This window comes from Larus michahellis, chromosome 2, assembly GCF_964199755.1.
Source record: "Larus michahellis chromosome 2, bLarMic1.1, whole genome shotgun sequence".
NCBI classification, from domain to species: Eukaryota; Metazoa; Chordata; class Aves; order Charadriiformes; family Laridae; genus Larus; species Larus michahellis.
In genome coordinates, this window is record NC_133897.1 from 122,052,531 (window position 1) to 122,060,537 (window position 8,007).

Sequence of the window (8,007 nt, forward strand, 5' to 3'; positions counted from 1 at the left end):
GAGAGGTGTAATCCTGTATGAGTGATTATTTAATTTGTGAAACATTGTTTTCTCACACAAAAGAAAGGGTAACTGTTAAAGTACCTGTCTGAAGTGGCAATGGGCAGCAAGGGGTGCAATGTTACACACCCTGGCTTCCGCTGTTTGCTTTTTTAACCTTTTTAATTTACCTGTAGCTAAGCCGTGGGAGGAAACTGGAGGTCTGCTTCATTTTCTTGGTAACTCTTAATCAAAGCAAACCTGTCTCGTTTGCTCCTCTGCAAGAAGATGGAACACTTGATTTGGTATCTGTTTTAATTTTCACTTTTTTACATTATATTCCATATGACGCCTGCTAGGTTTGTGAACACTGGAGTTTCCTGACTTGAAATACTTGGGTGTTCAACTCGAAACTTTTGGGATTTGACTGAGGGTCTCTTATCTTGCAGGTTTATCTGACAACTCTTATCTTCACTGGTGCTTTTGCCTCATCGCCAAGGAGATACTATTGTAATGTTACCCCCGTTTGGGACATTAACTGAAAAAGTGAAACTAATTTGTGCAAGATAATGCAGGAAGTTTGAGACAGAGCGAGGAACAATCTGCTGAGAATAATACACCGTTTTAATATCCTCCTACTATATTTGGTCTATAAGCACTGCTAAGTGAGGTACATAATGCTCTACAAGCCAGCACTTTTCTAGATTATTTACTGAATTCATATCACTTGAAGTTGACATTGAAACTCGTGATCAGTCAGGTTCCACCCAAATGTCAAGAAGCAATCATGAATCACCTTTGTTCACTGAGCAGGATACCGATAGCAAAATTATCAAAGCATCTGTGCTGAAATGCAGAAGATCAACAAACCTATTCAAATGTGAAACTACCTACAAGAAATGCTAGAAAATCTCTGTCTGTATAGAGCTATTTTTAGTTGTTTCTATGGTTCTCTGTAGTTAACTGACATTGCATTTTGAACTTAAGTTCCTTTGGCTTTTAAAAAGAGCATTCTCGCTCTCCTGTACGCCACTTATTCTTTCCAATCTCTTTGCTCCCGTTACTGTCTCTTCCCATTTTATTATCTGCAGATGTAGCTTTACGAAGAAGACAAAAGCAGGTGTTGTTTCCTGTCTGCGTTGGGCGATGCCTGATGGATGTTCCTTCTGCAACAAGGCAGCGGGATAATGAGCACTGCGGTGTTATGATCACCTGTGCTGCAGTGGTGCCCACTGGCCACAGTGCTACTGGGCCGACACAGAGAGACGGTCGGTGCCTGTCCAAGGGAACACGCTCTCTGCTCCGTGGTGCTCACCATCTGCCAGGTGCCGGCCAGGTGAACTCAGCAGGAGATCCTAGCGGTCACTGCAACAAATCTGCAGCAAACTCCGCATCAAGTTCTGCTGTCTTTCCTTTTCATTGCTTCTACTAGCGGCAAGGGAGCGTGTGGAACTGTGGGGAGAGAAATGTAACTGACTGGCAAAAGCTCAGATTTTGCAGGTGTCTCTTGTAGTTACTCAGGGCTCATTAGATAGCTTAGCACCCATAAAAGTTGTGAAACACGTTCAAGGCAAAGAATTGCAAGAAAGGAAAAAGCAATTAACAAGCTAAAGACCTGCGCCTTCTGCTTTGTGTTTAATGTTTTTACTTTTCCTCAAACACAGAGCTTGTAGTCAGGACACCGATGATCTGCAGATCAAAATGATAACAGAAATAACGTCCTTGAATTCCACAGGTCCCTGACTGTATCAAGAAAGAACAGACGTTACTTTTGGCTATTTTATGCCAAGTAACTGTAGAATGAAGACGAGATCTAAGACTGCCATTCTTTTTGTACATCTGAAAATGCACACCTTCTATTCAAATAAGGTGCACTGTCCTTTACTAATTCATCTCCAGTAATCCTCAGTTATTTCTTACTGTGGGCCTTGGTCTTAGGAGTATGATATGGTGATAGTGTTTTTCATCTTCAAAGAAAAATGCAAGGAGTCATGTAGCAAAACCCTTAAGGAAAATAAGGGGTAAGTACATTGCCTGAACAGACAGTAAGTCAGTGATAAAGCAAGATGTTTGTCATTGTAGAGAATGTGATCACAAAAGTAGATAAGGTCTGTAGAAACAATCTTGCATGATTAGATAGAATAAAAACTTCCGTAAGATTGCCCATCTATTACTTTCTCCTCAACATGTGTTAAAAAAACATTTAGCTACTTCATGGGTGACGCTGAAATTAAGGCAGGAGTTCTTGGCATAAAAAGTCCTGACATTCTGTTGTTCACATATTGTTTAACTTTCTGTTGCTTGTTTTATTATACCAGATGACTGGTTGAGGTGTCAAATCTCTGTGTTTAACTAGTTAAAAAGCAGTGTGAATTGGAGGCAGAATCTGTGTAGAGACTGTATTTTACAATGCAGGGTTAGCATATAACTTTGATGTCTTCTCTATTTGGTGTTACTATACGCCAATTCCAACACCTTCTAGTGTTTTTCTGGGTAATTCACTTTTTAGTCAGTCCTGAGAGCAGTGGTGGTCTTGACACAAAGGTTCATACAGCCCTTCTTTGGGACAGGAAAATCATCCTCCTATCTCCAATTTCAAAGAGGTTGGTGTGAGGTCTCAGTGCTGGTTGATGAATCTTAGAAGTGGGGATGTGGGAACGGAGAGCAGATTGTTTTGATTGTTTGCATGTAAAAGGGACCAAAGAAGTAGAAAAACAGGCTTTTAGCCTTTCCTCCAACACCAAGTAGTAAGACCAAAATGTGCTATTCCTTTGAGTTCATCATATTCCACCATCTCAAGAAAACACCTGTAATGTACTGTAATCAAGGAATAACAGGTGAAGCTACACTGGCCTTTTAGTTTTGATCAAGGGTGTATTTTTTTAAGCAAGTATTATCGTCATTACCATTCCCACTTACCATGCTTTAGTTCCCATAACAGAGCAATTTTGGAGTGTGCAAATTGAATTCCTTTGATTTGAAACTAAACCAGAATATGTTCTTCAGATCCCCACCTAATGCAGTCCAGTTGCTGCCACTTGCTGTCCAGCCCTTGGGATCAAATCAGAGCCAGTCTGAAGTAAAATCCTTTGAGATGTGTACAGCATAGGTGCCAGGCTCTTAGCACAACGTGTTTCAATGTATGGATCTGTTCCAGTTGGTTTGAAGTACTCGTTATTGAGGACATAACCAAACTAACCTAGAGAGGCTCCAGAAGGAGAACTACCATCTTCTCCCAGCAGCTGAAGGTAACTGTGCAGAATTCAAGGACTGCTGAACTCGCGGAAGAGATCTTGACAAAATAGCGTTTCAATCTCCCAAATATCACTGATTTAAGAACAATGGATACATCATTACTGGTGGGTAGAGGATTACAATGCTTATTGTTACTTTTGTAGAAAAAACCTAACATTATAAGAGCAACAATATCTACAGCTGCTACTTCGCAATGGATCAGCAATGAAATAAGTGTGGATCTGAGTGTCAAGAAATTGTTCTGGTGTCCTCATTACTTAGGAACAACCCATTCTTATTAGCTTTCTTATCAGCTCTGATACTTGGAACAGTATGAGAAATGTTATTAATTTTGACGTAATCATTTCATTGAATCATAGAATCATTTAGATTGGAAAAGACCTTTAAGATCATCAAGTCCAACCTTTAACCTAGCACTGCCAAATCCGCCACTAACCCATGTCCCTAAGCACCACATCTACCTGTCTTTTGAATACCTCCAGGGATGGGGACTCAACCACTTCCCTGGGCAGCCTGTTCCAATGCTTCACAACACTTTTAGTGAAGAAATTTTTCCTAATATGCAATCCAAACCTCCCCTGGTGCAACTTGAGGCCATTTCCTCTTGTCATATTGCTTGTTACTTGGGAAAAGAGACTGACACCCACTTCACTACAGCCTCCTTTCTGGTAGTTGTAGGGGGCCATAAGGTCTCCCCTCAGCCTCCTTTTCTCCAGGCTAAACAGCCCCAGTTCCCTCAGCGGCTCCTCATATGACTTGTTCTCTAGACTCCTCATCAGCTTCATTGCCCTTTTCTGGACTCGCTCCAGCACCTTGATGTCCCTCGTGTAGCGAGAGGCCCAAAACTGAACACAGTGCTTAAGGTGTGGCCTCACCACAGGGCCGAGCACAGGTGGACAACCATTTCCCTAATCCTGCTGTCCATGCTATTTCTGCTACAAGCCAGGATGCTGTTGGCCTTCTTGGCCACCTGGGCACACTGCTGGCTCATGTTCAGCCAGCTGTTGACCAACCACCCCTGGTCCTTTTACTCTGGGCAGCTTTCCAGCCACTCTTCCCCAAGCCTGTAGTGATGCCTGGGGTTGTTGTGACCCTGGTGCAGGACCCGGCACTTGGCCTTGCTGAATCTCATACCATTGGCCTTGGTCCATTTATCCATCCTGTCCAGGTCCCTCTGCAAAACCATCCTACCAAGCAGATCAACACTCCCACCCAACTTGGTGCTGTCTGCAAACCTATCGAGGGGCACTCAATCCCCTTGTCCAGATCGTTGATAAAGATACTAAACAGAAATGGCTCCAGTACTGAGCCCTGGGGAACACCACTTGTGACCAGCTGCCAACTGGATTTAACTCCATTCGCTAAAACTCTTTGGGCCTGGCCAGCCAGCCAGTTTTTTACCCAGCGAAGAGTACATCCATACAAGCCATGAGCAGCCAGTTTCTCCAGGAGAGTGCTTTGGGAAATGGTGTCAAAGCCTTACTAAAGTCCAGCTAAACAACATCCACAGACTTTCCCTCATCCACTAACCTGGACACCTCATCATAGAAGGAGACCAGGTTAGTAAAGCAGGACCTGCCTTTTACAGACCCATACTGACTGGGCCTGATCACCTGGCTGTCCTCTATATGCTGCATGATGGCACTCAAGAGGATCTGCTCCATAACCTTCCCCAGCACTGAGGTCAGACTGACAGGCCTGTCATACCCCGGATCCTCCTTGCAGCCCTTCTTGTAGATAGGTGTCACGTTCATTAGCCTCCAGTCAACTGGGACCTCCCCAGTTAACCAGGGCTGCTGATAAATGATGGAAAGTGGCCTGGTGAGAACTTCCACCAGCTCCCTTAGTACCCTTGGGTGGATCCCATCAGGACTTGTGTGTGTCAAAGTGGTATAGCAGGTCACTAACCATTTCCCCTTGGGTTGTGGGGGGTTCAAACTGCTCCTCATCCCTGTTGTCCAGCTCAGGGCGTTGGGTCCCCTGAGAACAATTGGTATTGTTATTAAAGACTGAGGCAAAGAAGGCATTAAGCACCTCAGCCGTTTCCTCATCCTTTGTCACTATGTTTCCCCTGGCACCCAATAAAGGATGGAGACTCTCCTTAGCCCTCCTTTTGTTGTTAATGTATTTATAGAAACATTTTTTATTCTTTTACAGCAGTAGCCAGATTAAGTTATACTTGGGCTTTGGCCTTTCTAATTTTCTCTCTGCTTAACCTCACGACATCCTCATAGTCCTCCTGAGTTGCCTGCCCCTTCTTCCAAAGGTCATAAACTCTCCTTTTTTTTTCCTGAGTTCCACCCAAAGCTTTCTGGTTTTTTCTGTCTTTTTCCCCACCAGCTTGTCTTTCAGCACATAGGGACAGCCTGCTCCTGCACCTTGAAGATTTCCTTGAAGAATGTCCAGCCTTCCTGGACTCCTTTGCCCTTCAGGATTCCTCCCAAGGGACTCTGTCATCCAGTCTCCTAAACAGGCCTAAGTCTGCCCTCTGGAAGTCCAAGGTAGCAGTTCCGCTGACCCCCTCCTTACTTCTTCAAGAATCAAAAACTCTATCATTTAGTGATTGCTATTACCAAGACAGCCTCCAACCATCACATGACCCAGAAGTCCTTCTCTGTTTGCGAACAGTAGGTCCAGTGGCGCACCTTCCCTAGTTGGCTCCCTCACCAGCTGTGTCAGGAAATTATTTTCCACGCACTCCAGGCACCTCCTAGACTGTTCCCTCTCAGCTGTATTGTATTTCTAGCAGATATGGGGTAAGTTGAAATCCCCCATGAAAAGAAGGGCTAGTGATTGTGAGACTTCTCCCAGCTGCTAATAGAGTGTTTCATCTGCCTCTGCATCCTGGTTGGGCAGTCTGTAACAGACTCCCACCATGATATCTGCCTTGCTGGCCTTGCCCCCTGATTCTTACCCATAAACACCCAACCCTATTGTCACCATCATTAAGCTCTACACAATCAAAACAATCCCTAACATACAGGTCTACCCCACGACCTCTCCTTCCTTCCTTTCCTATCCCTTCCGAAGAGTTTATAGCCATCCATTGCAGCACTCCAGTTGTGTGAGTCATCCCACCATGTTTCTCTAATGGCAACGATATAATAATTTTCCTGTTGCACAATGGCTTCCAGCTCCTCCGTTTGTTGCCCATGCTGCATGTATTGGTGTAGATGCACTTCGTTTTAGGAGTCTATATTTACAATAGAAAATCTAAATGCCATTTTTAGTTTTTATGACATTCTAACCAGGTAGTTGGTCTGGGAAAGTAAAAGGTTAGTCAAGTCTGATCATACAATTACCACAAGTACCTTCAGTTTAAGCATAAGAAGAAACTGTGGCAATTTCAGCACTCTCTGGCAGCTAGTAAGTGGTCCAGATGGCTGAAGTTGGAAGAAACTACAACTCCAAAGAGTACCAGACAGAAGTGATAGTAAAATGGCGCTGATATTAAAAAAATTAATATTTATGGAATTTTTAAGTAATCCAGAAGAATACATTATTTGAGTTAGTGACAAATACAGTGTTTCACACATATCAACAATAGAAATGGCATTGCCTTTTCTAACAGCAAGATACTGAAAGTGTTGCTGACAGATTTTTATGTGCACACATTTCCTATTTTCATTTTCTGTCAAAAAATACAAGAGTCTTGCCAAGAGTCTTGCTAGCTTTCAGTTGTTCAAAAGGTTTTATTCACTGAATCACAGGACGGTTGAGGTGGGAAGGCACCTCTGGAGACCGCCTAGTCCAACAACCCCGCTAACAGCAGGTTGCTTAGGGCTGTGTCTGGTTGGGTTTTGACCATCTCCAAGGATGGAGACTCCACAACTTCTCTGGGCAACCAGCTCCAATGCTTAAAATCCCTTCGAATAAAAAAAGGTTTTCTTATATTCAAATGGAATTTCCTGTATTTCAATGTATCCATTTCCTCTGTGTTTCCATTTGCTTGTGTCCATTTCATCCTGTACTTGAGTTTGTGTCCAATATTTTTTCTCACAGCGGTGCTTAAAACTAGTTAAAGTATATGATAGTCACTGTAATATAGTCATGATGGAATTTGCTTACTGAGCAAGAAAAAGTTATATAAGTTAATAGTTAATGAAAGGACAAAGGTTTTGATTTATGGTATTTACTGTCTTAAAACCAAGTTGGTCTGAAATTCTGTCCATCCATCTGTTGACTGGATAACAACATGGGCTGGTTTTCTGTGTCTGTGCTCCTAATTTGGCTTCTTCTTCAGGTGGTCTGGAGTAGGGTAAGTAAACAAAGAACGCATATGCAATGCAATGCAGCTTAAGATGACTTTGAGAGGAAAAGACTTAAGTATGTCACTTTTGCAAAATAAGAATTCTGGTGTCATCTGCTTGGAAGAGAGAGAAGAATTTCTGTTTCCTCGGGGTCTTAGTGCTGCTATTCTGAATAGGCCTGGCTATACATGGGAAGAACTTATCTTGCATTCCCTATCTAAGCAAAAGGTCCACTAGTATTCAAAGTAACGTTACCAGAACAGCAAGTCTGGGGCTAGAAAGCAAGATAAGTATTAAAATTTATTTTGCTACTCCATATTTGAATAGAAATATAATTTTTTTTTTTTGCTGTAACACGATATATTTGATATTGAAATTGATGCCTTTGTAGCCACTGGATATACTTTCTAATTACTGTCCCTCCAATCCAGCTGAGCTATTTAATGCCAAAAAATAACAACTGAGATTTTGCATTTCCTGTATTTTGTAGTGAAAATGTAGTATTTTTCTTATCTTGTGATAA